Here is a 12,283-nt window from a genome sequence, read left to right as displayed (position 1 = left end):
AGGTGGTCATTCAACTTTTGTTTGGATGACTCCAGAGATGGGGAGCTCATTACCTTCCAAGGAAGCTGGTAATGGCTATAATGGATGGTGGGGAACAAGCTTGGGCCCTGAGGCAGAGCCAGGTGTGTGGGGAGACTGGAGGAGCTGATTGATGCATAAGTCTGCTCCAGTTGTGTTTGAGGGGAGGGAGTCGGTGAGCCTCAGTTTCCCCCTCTGGCTTCCTTTGGATCAGTGCAGATCACAAACCATGAATGAGTCATGACATTAATTTAGTGAGTTGTGACCAGCATTTTAAAAAAGGAATAGAATCTATTCTATTAAGATAGAAATAAGATAGAATTAGATAGAAATAAGATAGAAAATAAGATAGAAAATATCAGCCTGTGTTTCAAGAATTTAGGGGTATCTCTTTCTGGAGGCTTTTGCTATTGGTGTGGGGGCCGCATGCTGGTACAGTGGGCACAGAGGTATCTTATAGGACGGGTGGGGGCAGGGGCCTCCGGCAGCGCTGAGGGTGGCCTGGAGGGGCCTCTTCCTGCCCACCCCGCACCCGCACCCCAGTCCAAGCAGGGGCCCCAGGGGCGGTGGGAACAGGGAGACCCTCTCAGCTCTCCCCTGTGCATCTCGTGGGCTTGGAGTAGTCCCATAAATCGTCTGCCCGGAGTCAGGGGCATAGAACTCCCTGATTTATACCCCACCGGGCCCGCCCCCTCTGCCTCCCTCTCCGGCTTTGTGGGGCCAAGGCCTGGCAGGCTGCTGGCTCCAGACGGCCCCTGCGGTTGCCGTGGCGACAGGTTCAGGCTGGGCCATTATCCCGGCTCCCTCACCGCTTCCCGCCCTCAGGCAACCCGCCCTCCCTCGCTTGTATCAGGGCTGGCATTTGAACAGCACCGAGGGCTTCTTCTCCATGAGCCTGGCCCCTCCTGCAGGATGCCCCCCAAGTCTGGTGGGACCCGTGCTTCCCTGTCCCAGTGAAGTGCAGCCTTGGGACTCACCAAGGCAAGGCAGGACGGGCTGCTGAGCAAGTGCCTGGCCAGCATGCAATCTCGCTCCTCCACTTCAAGGCTGGCCGTCTCAGTACCAGCCTCATGAGCTCGCTGTAAAGAACTCGTGAGGGTCTACAGGGAAAGGGCTGGTCCCTGAGACCCCTGCAAGTCTTCATCGCCTCATCTGTAAAGTGTGTGTAATGACATTCACATTCACTGCTGTCTTCCAGGGCCTTTAGCAGTGTCAGGCACACAGTAGGTGCTCAAAGGATGTGAGTGGATAAATGGATCCCATAGATTACTGTAAACGTTCTTTTTTTTTTTTTGAGACAGAGTCTCGCTCTGTCACCCAGGCTAGAGTGCAGTGGCGCAATCTCGGCTCACTGCAAGCTCCGCCTCCCAGGTTCATGGCATTCTCCTGCCTCAGCCTCCTGAGAAGCTGGGACTACAGGTACCCGCCACCGCGCCCGGCTAATTTTTTGTATTTTTAGTAGAGATGGGGTTTCACCGTGGTCTCGATCTCCTGACCTTGTGATCCGCCTGCCTCGGCCTCCCGAAGTGCTGGGATTACAGGCGTGAGCCACCACGCCCGTCTGTAAAGGTTCTTAAATGAGAACATAAGTGTGGTGAGTTGAAGATGGCCATCAGTCCTTTGACAAGCTTCTTACTGAGATGGGGGGGATTCACTTCCCATCCCGCTGGGATCTGGACCCATGTTATGCTTGTTTGTAGCCAACAGAATGCAGCAGGAGTGACGCCGCTGCCCTCCAAGGCCAGGGCGGAAGGACCTTGCTGCTTCTGTGTTAGTCTCTAGGAGACCCCAGCCACCACTGAAGAAAGAGATGACCCTCACACATGTAATCCCAGCCCTTTGGGGGCCGAGGTAGGCAGATCACCTGAGTTTGGGAGTTTGAAACCAGCCTGACCAACATGGAGAAATCCCATCTCTACTAAAAATGCAAAATTAGCTGGGGTGGTGGTGCACATGTGTAATCCCAGCTACTTGGGAGGCTGAGGCAGGAGAATCACTTGAACCTGGGAGGTAGAGGTTGCGGTGAGCCGAGATCGCGCCACTGCACTCTAGCCTGGCAACAAGAAACTGTCTCACCAAAAAAAAAAAAAAAAAAAAAAAGAAAGAAAGAAAGAAAAAAGAAAAGAAACTGATGACCCTGGGGACTCCATACTGGCAAGGTCACGTGGAGGCCCTGACCTGCAGGAAGAGAGGGAGGGAGGGACCCAGCCAGGCCCCAGCTCTTCCAGGCATTTGGAATCATCCCAGCTGAGGCAGAGATGAGTAGTCTCCACTGAGCCCCGTCCAAATTACAGACGCATGAACACAAACATATAACTCATTGTTCTAATCAACTTTGGATTGATTTGTTCTGCAGCATGGATTTGCTAGAACAGAATTAAAACCCTGAGCTCCATGCCTAGCACATAATAAGTGCTCAGTGAGATAGTAGTGGGTAATAGTAATAGTAGTAGTAGTTGTTGTTGCTGCTGCTGGGAAGCAAAATAGCCTAATAATTCAGAATCAAGGCTCTGGAGTCAGGATGCATGGGTCTGAATCCCAGTCACTAATTCTGCAACCCTGGACAAGTTACTTTCCCTCTGTAGGCCTCAGTTTCTTCATCTGTGTAAAAGTAGTAATGGGGCTGGATATGGTAGCTCATGCCAGTAATCCCAGCACTTTGGGAGGCTGAAGTGGATGGATCCCCTGAGTTCGGGAGTTCGAGACCAGCCTGGGCAAGATAGGGAGACCCCGTCCCTACAAAAAAGTAAAGAGTTAGCCAGATGTGATGGTGCATGCCTATAGTTTCAGCTCCTTGGGAGGATCACTTGAGCCTGGGCGGATGAGGCTGCAGTGAGCCATGATCATGCCACTGCACTCTAGCCTGAGTGACACAGCGAGACCCTGTCTCTATAGAAAAAAAGAAAGAAAAAAAAAGGAATGATGGTTGACTACATTGTAAGGTTATTGAGACGAGCACATGAGACCATGCTATACACAGTGTGGCACAGAGCCCGTGCTGGTACCTGACAGCCACCACCCTCAGCATGGGCATCATCCTCGTCAGCTTCAGTTAAATGTTGAAAGTGCATGCTCTCATTTTATAAGACCCTGAAGGAGTCAGAGTTGGGAGGAACAAAGTGATTGTGTGCAACCCTCCATCACACAGATGGGATTGGGTGGCTGGTGGAGGCTTTGAATTATGCTATTTTTATCTTTATAAAGAGCTCCGGGTGGTCCATTTGAAAGGCAAATAAATAATAATGATGACAATGGAGAAGGAAGGAGAGGAGGGGGAGAAGAATTTGCCTGGAGACTCACCTACATCACTGCCTCTAGAACAGCCTAAGGGATTGATCGGTTCCTCACTGACTGGGCTAAATTCTGCAAGCTTTTGGGGTTGGGGGGTAGAGAAGCTTCTCAGTTTCTTTGGGTTTGTCCATCCTGCCTGTTGGACACTGTCAGGATCCTCTAGGTCAGTCAGCCCATCCTCTCATTGTACATATAAGGACCAAAGAGGGACGGTGACTTGCCCAAGGTCACACAGTAGGTGAGGATCAGAGCTGGGACCAGAATCAGAGCCCCCCGCCTCCCTCCCCGGTTGAATCTTTCATGCTGCTTCCGGCCTCAGAAGCAACACGGTTTGGCAGGGGCTTTGCTTACAAAGCTTTCAGGAGCGGGCTTTGCCCCTCCCTCTTGCCTACCACGGGCTTTCTTGCATTAAAAATTCTCATTGTGGGAGTCTCCGCTATTACTCATTTCTTTCAAAATGGAATGCTAGCGGCTGACCAGGGGCCCGCTCATCTCCAGCACCGGCTAGAGCAGGCCAGGGGTGGTTTTCCCACCCCCCTTTCGCAGATGGGGAAACAGAGGCCCTCAACAGGCAAACGAGCCTGTGTTTGCTCATCTCAAAAGGCCTCCGTGGCCTCTGCTTATAAAACAACGAGCAGACGCCCATCTACCTGGTACACTCGGGAGGGCCCTAAGACCGCTGTAAGCTCCCCTGCTCAGCCACTGTCTCCCCAGTCACTTCGCCATGCCCAAGAATCCCCCTTTGGAGTTTCCTGCTTTTGAGTGAGAATGGTGTTCATGGAAACCTCCCAGTTGCCCTGCTGTTGCGCTGATGGTAAAGGGGTTGCATGGAAAAAACACAGAAGTTGACGTTGTTTAATCTTGCTTTGCCACTCGTTATTTTGAGCCCGTCATTTTACCTCTCTGAGCCTCAGTTTCTTCGTCTATAAAATGAGGTTCATAATTGGGTCTATGCTACCCTGTGAGGGTAAAAGATGGCGCTCTAGTTGCCTATTGCTACATAACAAACCACTCTACAACTGAATGGCTTCAAAACAACAATCCTTTGTTTTGATCATGAATTTGCAACTCGGGCAGGGCTGGGCAGAGCCAGCTGATCTCGCTCCCCTCCCCGTGGTGGTGTAGGTGGCTGCCAGGGCTGGCTGACGGGGGCTGGGGGATTGCCCTCCGCAGTGATGACTGACTTGACTGGTTTCTCCCCACCTGGTTCTCTCGACGGGGCATCTTGGGCGTCTTCGTACCATGGCAGCCAGGTTTCAGACATGAGCATCCCAGGAGAATGGAAAGTAGCTTTGGGCCTGGAAAGCATTACAGCAAACACTTCCATTGAATTCTGTCAGTCAAGGCCAGATTCAGAGAGAAGGGACATAATAAATGGCATTTACCATTGCAACAAAATACAGCCATGCCTCATGTAATGATGGGGGTACGTTCTGAGAAATGCATCCCCAGGCAATTTTGTCATTGTGCAAACTTCATAGAGTGCATTTACACAAACCTAGATGGTACACCATACCACACTCCTGGTCTCTATGGCTTAGCCTACTGCTCCCGGACTACAAACCTGTATTGCATGTTATTGCGTAGAATACTGTAGGCAACTGTAACACAGTGGTAAGTATTTGTGCATCTAAATATGGAAAAGGTAATGAGTTGCATTGATAGGGCGTCACTAGATGATAGGAATTTTTCAGCACCATTATAATCTTTTTTGTTGTTGTTGTTATTTAGTTTTAATTTCATCATCATAAACTTAACTCTGCAATCCAGCTAAGCATAGAAGGGAACAAGGAAAACATGGAACCCAAAGGGAACTAAGCGAGAGCACAAAGTTTCTAGGATACTGCGAGCAAATGGGGTGGAGGGGTGCTCTCGAGCTACAGAAGGAATGGTCTGGTGGTGAAGATAAAACACAAGTCAAATTTGATGGAGTTGTCCACAGTCAGCAATGGTGATTTTCTTGCTGGTCTTGCATTCCTGGACCCAAAGCGCTCCATGGCCTCCATAACATTCATGCCTTCTTTCACCTTGCCAAAGACGACGGGTTTGCCATCCAAACACTCAGTCTTGGCAGTGTAGATGAAAAACTGGAAACCGTTTGTGTTGGGTCCAGCATTTGCCATGGACAAGATGCCAGGGCCTGTATGTTTCAGGATGAAATTCTCGTCATCGAATTTCTCCCGGTGGATGGACTTGCCACCGGTGCCATTATGGCATGTGAAGTCACCACCCCGACACATAAACCCTGGAATAATTCTGTGAAAGCGGGAACCCTTATAACCAAATCCTTTCTCTCCAGTGCTCACAGCACGAAAGTTTTCTGCTGTCTTTGGAAACTTATCTGCTCAACGAACACGGTGGGGTTGACCGTGGCTGATAGTACACGGCTCCCGACGGTGGCGGTGTCTGCAAAGTGAACGCACCATTATAATCTTATAGGACCACGGTCATATACACAATCCAGAGTTGACCAAAACATCATTATGTAATGTGTGACTATGATTATCTACATAATTATGTACTGATGTCTGCTTTCCCCACCCCTTTAGATTGTCTTGTTCATTGCTGTATCCCCAGAGCCTAGAACAGTGCCTAGAAAGCAGAAGGCCTTCAATAAACATGATTCGATGTATAGCTGGATGAACGAACGGAGACTTCTCCCTTGAAATGACCACCCTGGGTCCCTATAGCTCAGGTTAGGGTGGGGGCAGGGAGGTTATGAAAGGCGCACCGGCTCCAGCAGCTGAGGTCTGGTTTGGGACCCCAACTCTGGCCCCAGGGTGCTGGGCGACCATGGGCAAGTCACAAACTTCTCTGTGGGTGTCAGCAAAAGCTAATAAAACCAGACCCTGCTTTTCAACTTGTGTCATCCAAAACTCTGAGTATGACTTGCTTTAATTAAGATAAGAGCACAGTGAAATGTTTGGACTTGCTGTTCATTCTTTGATGTTCGGCCTTTTGCGTTGTTGTTTTGATGTCCAGGGTCTTGGAGAACTGGACTTGGGTTGTTGGCCCTGGCTGGCGGGCTGCCTGCCTTCTGCTGTTTGCCTTGTTAAAAGCACTTATGATCTAATAAAGTGAGACTGATGTGGCCTCCCCGGGGATGAAACACTTTCCATTCCCCATATTCACTGTGCTTCCCAGCTGCACTCATGGTTGCCATGTACCATGTAGCGATTGAAAACTAGGCCCTGGGCTGAGTTTCATTTCATCCTGTGAGGTGGGTACTATTACTGCCCCCATTCTACTCATGTGGAAACTGAGGCACTTAGAGGCTACGGGACTTTTCTGAGGTCATGGTAAGTAATCGGGTAAGTAAAGGTATCAGGATCCAGGTCCAGAGAGCTGCATGGTCTCTCATGGGCTGCTGGTGATCCTGGCTTGGATGAGAAGCCCACAGGGGACTTGAGTGGGAGCTCATAGGATATGAAGCAAGTGAACCTTCACCTCTTTTTTTTTTTTTGAGACCAGGTCTTGCTCTGTCACCCAGACTTGAATGCAGTGACATGATCTCCACCTCCTGGGTTCAAGCAATTCTCCTGCCTCAGCCTCCTGAGTAGCTAGGACTACAGGTACGAGCCACTGCACCCACCTAATTTTTTGTATTTTTAGTAGAGATGGGGTCTTCCCATGTCAGCCAGGCTGGTCTTGAACTCCTGACCTCATATGATCCACCTGCCTCAGCCTCCCAAAGTGCTGGGATTACAGGTGTGAGCCACCATGCCCAGCTGAACCTCTGTCTCTGAGTTTGTTCAGTGACAATGTCAGGCCATGGAGAAAGATAACAGGCCTATGAGGTATTGTCTCTATGAATCTCCATTTTACAGCAGGGAAAACTGAGGCTCAGAGAGGTTGCCCAAAGAGGATTAGAAAGAACAATGGCTGGGAAGAGGGAAGTGCCTGGTTCACTTTCCAGGGTTAAGTCAGGTCAGAATGTTACAGTCATGCCAGTCTCATGTGCAAGATGTTGACTGAACTGACTTTGGCATCTTACTGCCCAAGAACAGCGGGGATGGGAAGTGACTGGGCCTCCCTGGGGGCAGCCTGTTCTGTGTGGAATGGTCCTCAGGAAGATGAAATCATGTAGGAAAACACCCCACATCCCTGGTTCCCACAGTCACTGATGGGGGTGGAATGGGGGGCTGCAAAGGAAGCTGGTACTCTTTCCTGATGCTCAGCTGAAGCTGTGGGTGCCCCCAGGAGCACAAATAGCCCAGCAACATCCTTTGCTTTTAGTCTGTTGCAACATCAAAAATTCCACCATTAACAGCTTCCAGAGAAAGCACAACCTTGTTGGGAAGAAAGGAAAGTCACACGCAAGGCCACTTGCACAGCAGCCTAGGAGATTCGGTTTCCTTATCTCGAAAATGGAACCAACACCAACCCCCTCAGGTTGTGAAAACTCCCAACACAGTTCCAGAGGGCAAAGGAGGTGTGTTCTTCCTGAATGGAGGGGCCTCCCAGCAGACCTGGAGCCTCTGGCCCTGCTGCAGAGTGCAGGAGGATGGCAGGCAACTCACTGGAATGCCACTGTGCCCAGGCCTCACCAGCCTGTAGGTACCCACGTCACACTTATGTTACTATCCAGATGAAGAAGTTTCTTAGACCTCATCCCCTCCAAACACCCCTCCCCAGTCCCAGCTGGAAGGCCAGTTACTCCCGGCGCCCCCAAGTGGTGCCCAACCCCCGGCTAGGAGTTTTCTTCACTTCTTGGTGAGATGCCTGGTGACTGCATCGGCCACAGATGCTCCCGCAAAAATGCCGCACCAGATGTGGCCACCCTCCTCCTTGGTCACCCGAAGCTTCCAGGTGCCACGTTTGTCATGGCGATAGAGGCACCACGTTTGCCACATCCCTGTGGAGGTGGTCAAGCAGTGGGCTTAGGCCAACTCCAGTTTGCAAACTATCACCTGGGCCCTAAGGCAGACCTTCCAGAGTCCTGGGTCTTGCATGGTCTCCATGACAATGGCTTGGGCTGCATCTTTCCCTGTCCTTTTCTCATCAAGACTCAAAAACAAGGTGGGGCAGGGGACATACCTTTTGCCCCCATCACCCTCATCTCCCGCATTCTCAACCTCAAGTACCCAGCTCCTCCCTACCTCTGTGAATCCCCACCAGAGAGGACCCAGCAGGGCCACCATCAGCCAGACTGGGAATCCCAGCATGGGTTCAACCCGCCCAGCCTGCTACAGAAAGAAAGGGAGTCCCACCTCAGCCCTTCAGCTGAGTGTCGGGCATGAGCCCCAGCAGACTCAGGCCCTCCGTCCTGGCTTGGCAAGCCCCTTCCCTGTCTGGGCCTCTACTTTCCCATCTGAGGGCTAGACACTTCCCAAGGCCCCCTCCAGCTCAGACATTCTGAGGTCTGATGTCCTCTCTCCACCTAAGGCAGCCGGCAGCGACCAGTCCCTCTTTTCCCTCCAGACCGTGCTGGAGCAGCCACATGCCTTATCACACACAGCCATCTTCGTTGTTTGCATGGTGCTCATTTCCCCTGGCTAAGAAAACATGTTTGCAAAATCAGATTTCCCTGGAAAGCCGGCAGGTTAAAAGGAAAGGAAACGTTGAATTCTGTGGAGTGGGGATGTGAAGGCAGAGACTGACCTCTGGGACTGCCCCCATGCTTCTGGGTCCCCTTGATTAGAGGAAGTAGGGCCTGATCCCAAATTCCTGCACCTAAGTAGTCCCCTCTGCCTCCCTCGGGTCTATTCCAGCACCCACAGGCAGCTGAGGCCTGGAGAGGCTTCGAGCCTTCTCAGGGTCACACAGAGTGTTATCATCCAGAACTTTCTGCGGCTCCCCACTGCTGGCAGGGCAAATCCACATGCATCCTGGTGTTCAAGGTCCTCCCCCTTTTCCCTTATGTGGCCCTTTGGCTCTAGACACCCTAACTCCTCACCAGCCCAGATAGCTTTGTCTTTGCCACGAGTGCCTCGCCCCCAGCCCACTTCTGTCTGTTCAGCTCTGTCCTACTCTTCAAGACCTCACTCAGACCCTGCCTCCTCCAGGAAGCCTTCTCTGACTAGCCCTGCCCACATGATCCTCTCTGAGGGGTTCTGGCCACACCAGAAGGAGCCTGGTCACTTCTCATCTGTACCCACCCTCTCCCTGGGGACAAACCCTGTTTGGGTTCAGGCTGTCTTCTGGGTCAGGGCCTGGTTCCCACTTACTGGAGCTGGCCTGGCTGGCTCAGGGCCGCCATGGGCCACCAAGGAGAGGACCGAAGGATTTTCTTGGTACGAAATGATACCAACAGCAGCCAAAGGCTGCCTAAGGACCCCACCTTGGGTTCTTTCTTAAAAGTGACTTTTCCTGATCTTCAATGTGGATAATGAGTGTGGTCACACAACAGCTCTACAGCTGTTGGTAAGATGAGATAGGCCTACCTGAGCTCCCATGAAGAGCCGTCCATGATGAACATGCAATCTACAGAATGAAATGTACGTGTGGTGCCATTTGTTTTTAATTAAACAAACAAAGCAAAACGCCTATAATGGCTCCTGTGCGCCCAGCACCGGTCTGAGTGCTTTGTGTGCATGGACTCACTCGATCCTCCTAATGACCCTGTGCGGCAGGTACCCTAATGACCCCATTTTACAGATGAGTAGACTGAGGTTCAGGGTAAGGATTCAAGTCCCGGCCACAGGCAGGCTCCAGCGCCTGTGCTCTCAACCCCTCCCCCGTGCTGGCTGCTGCATTCTTGGTGCTATTCTGTGCTTCCAAACAATACACAACCAAAGGGAGAGAAAAGCCGGGAGGAAGGTGCCGCAGGCCTTGCGTGGAGCCAGGTTTGGAGAGAGAAAAATAGGGAGACTTTCACTTCCTCTTCTTACATTCTGTATTGATTGGTTGTCACAAATAATATAATCTATTTGAAAAATAGAAAAAGCAGCACTTGCTCATTGTAGAAAACTCAAGAGAGATGAGAAAGGCTTCAGAAACTAGAGTCAGCCTGGGCTCTGGGAGCTGGCAGGGAAACATACTCAAGGCTAGAGGATTCTAGAAGGATCACCAGGAAAATGGGTGAGTAACGAGGATTATTGCAGGTCTAGCGGCGTCAGGAGTGAGAGCTGACTGCAGCTTGGTGTAGGAGGTACTTTATAACCCATCAGTGCTATTTCACCATGGAAAACGGCAGCCTTGTTTGGTGGTAAGCTGCCCATCTGTGCAGGCATAGGAGGAGATACCAGATGCAGGATTCATGCTGAACTGTTTGCTCTATGTCATGTGAGTTAGTCTGTTTCCCAGTCCTCCACCTTTAACTCAGGCTAGACAGAAATGGGATGTACCTGCAAGGATGAAGCCCCACGCCTGACTGGTTAAAAAAATATCAAATAATTTAAAAACAGGATTCAGAGGCTTGCACAGATACAACAGCTCCAGGAGCCCCTCAACATAGGTGGTTTCATGTGATTCCAGAACCTCCCAACATCACTGGCAGAAACATTTTGCAGAGGAGAAAGAAGAAAAGCTCAGGGAGGTCTCGACTTGCCCGAGGTCACCCAGCTGGCCCAGAGTTCCTGGATCTGCGCTGTCAGGTGGCCATCCCACGTCGGGGCATTTCTCACAGTGATTGTTCATTTCCAGGACCCACATCCAGGAGGTGCTCAGGTCCTTCACGGAACGTCGTCAGAGACCCTGGTTCTGGTCTAGCTCTGGCCGAATGTGCTGAGCGAGTCCCCCATCCGTCTTGTGCTGGGTTTGATATTTCCGGGCTCCCTTCCAGGTCTCATCTCTCTGCCACCCACCCCTGTTCCTTAGTTTTCCTAGCTTGTCCCCTGACATCAGACCCCAGGGAGTCCTCAGATGGACAGGGGAAGGGGGAGGGCCCGTGGGGCGTCAGGCGCCCTGATTCTTGGACCTTTCTTTCATTCTGCGCAGATTTATAGGCGTGTGTTCCTGAGCTCTCATTCACTGTCCACAGTCCAACACATGGCCTAAAAACAACAGATACGATGAAAGAGATCTTGCCTGCAGATGAAAGCAAGAGGGAAACCGGCCTCCCCCAGCCCTGGCCTGGCCCTGGGCCCACTGCACATTGTGGTCAAGGCAAAGTCAGGGCTGGGATGTCTGGAGAAGGCCAGAAGGCTCCTGCCCACCCATGGGTCTAGGGCTTCCAGAGGCCCTGGCGCAAAGTCTCAGATGAAGTACTGGGGGAGGCAAAAGGAAACAGAGAGCCCTGTTTCGAGGGGCAGTGGGCTGGCATGCCGGGAAGGGGGCCTTGACAGAGCCTAAAGTCAGACAGGGTGATGACAAATGACCCCGGAGCCCCTCTAGCACCACTCCTGGGGACTCTGCCTTGCCCACTCTACTCCAGCCTCTCAGGCTTCCTTCTGTTCCTTGAAACTCAGCAAGCTCATCTCCCTCCACCCCAGGGCCTCTGCACACACTGCCCGAACGCTCTCCTCTGCACCCTCCGGAGACCTCCTCGGCCTTCAGGTTTCGGATTGAATGAGGCCTCCTCCAAGAGCCTCCGACTGGTGACCCAATCCATTCTCCAATCCAGCCCTCTGTTTTCCTAATGTACTTGGCACACTTTAAAATCATTTTTTGTAGTGATTATAGGTGATTTAATTAACAGTTTCCTATCAATTAGATTGTTGATAATTAAATTGTAATTATTATCATTTATAGATTATTGAATGATTTAATGATTATGTGAAGGCCCCATGAGGATGTGTTCCTTGCACCCTCTGGGTAAATGGGGCCAGCTCTGCCACCAACTCACTGCTCTGGACCCAGGCATCAGCTCTTCTGATGATAACAGCAAATGATATTTAGCTCTTCCCAGGAGCAAAGCATTTTCCACATATGACTTTATTTAATCATCACAGCTACCCAATAAGGCAAGGCAAGGGTTATTTCCATTTTGCAGATGAGGAGACTGAGGCTGAGTGTATCTCAGCTGCAGCCTGGACACGGTCTGCTTGTACACCGTGCCTCTCTGACTACCTGAGTCCCCAGGAGCCTTGCTCAC

The 12,283-nt window shown here is 51.2% G+C and overlaps 1 long non-coding RNA gene across 2 annotated transcripts; it reads left to right on the top strand.

Moving 5' to 3' along the window:
* The first annotated feature begins 6,352 nt into the window (after window positions 1-6,352).
* On the top strand, window positions 6,353-11,969 carry LOC140709275 (uncharacterized). 2 transcript variants are annotated; one of them, XR_012089757.1, is made up of 4 exons: window positions 6,353-6,608; window positions 6,781-6,881; window positions 10,894-11,032; window positions 11,188-11,969. It is a non-coding gene; the product is annotated as an uncharacterized lncRNA (long non-coding RNA). The 2 variants fall into 2 exon arrangements; XR_012089756.1 differs by having other exon boundaries at window positions 10,894-11,969.
* The last annotated feature ends 314 nt before the right edge of the window (window positions 11,970-12,283 follow it).

This window comes from Chlorocebus sabaeus, chromosome 20 (assembly GCF_047675955.1).
Source record: "Chlorocebus sabaeus isolate Y175 chromosome 20, mChlSab1.0.hap1, whole genome shotgun sequence".
NCBI classification, from domain to species: Eukaryota; Metazoa; Chordata; class Mammalia; order Primates; family Cercopithecidae; genus Chlorocebus; species Chlorocebus sabaeus.
This window is presented reverse-complemented; position numbering and strand designations above follow the sequence as displayed.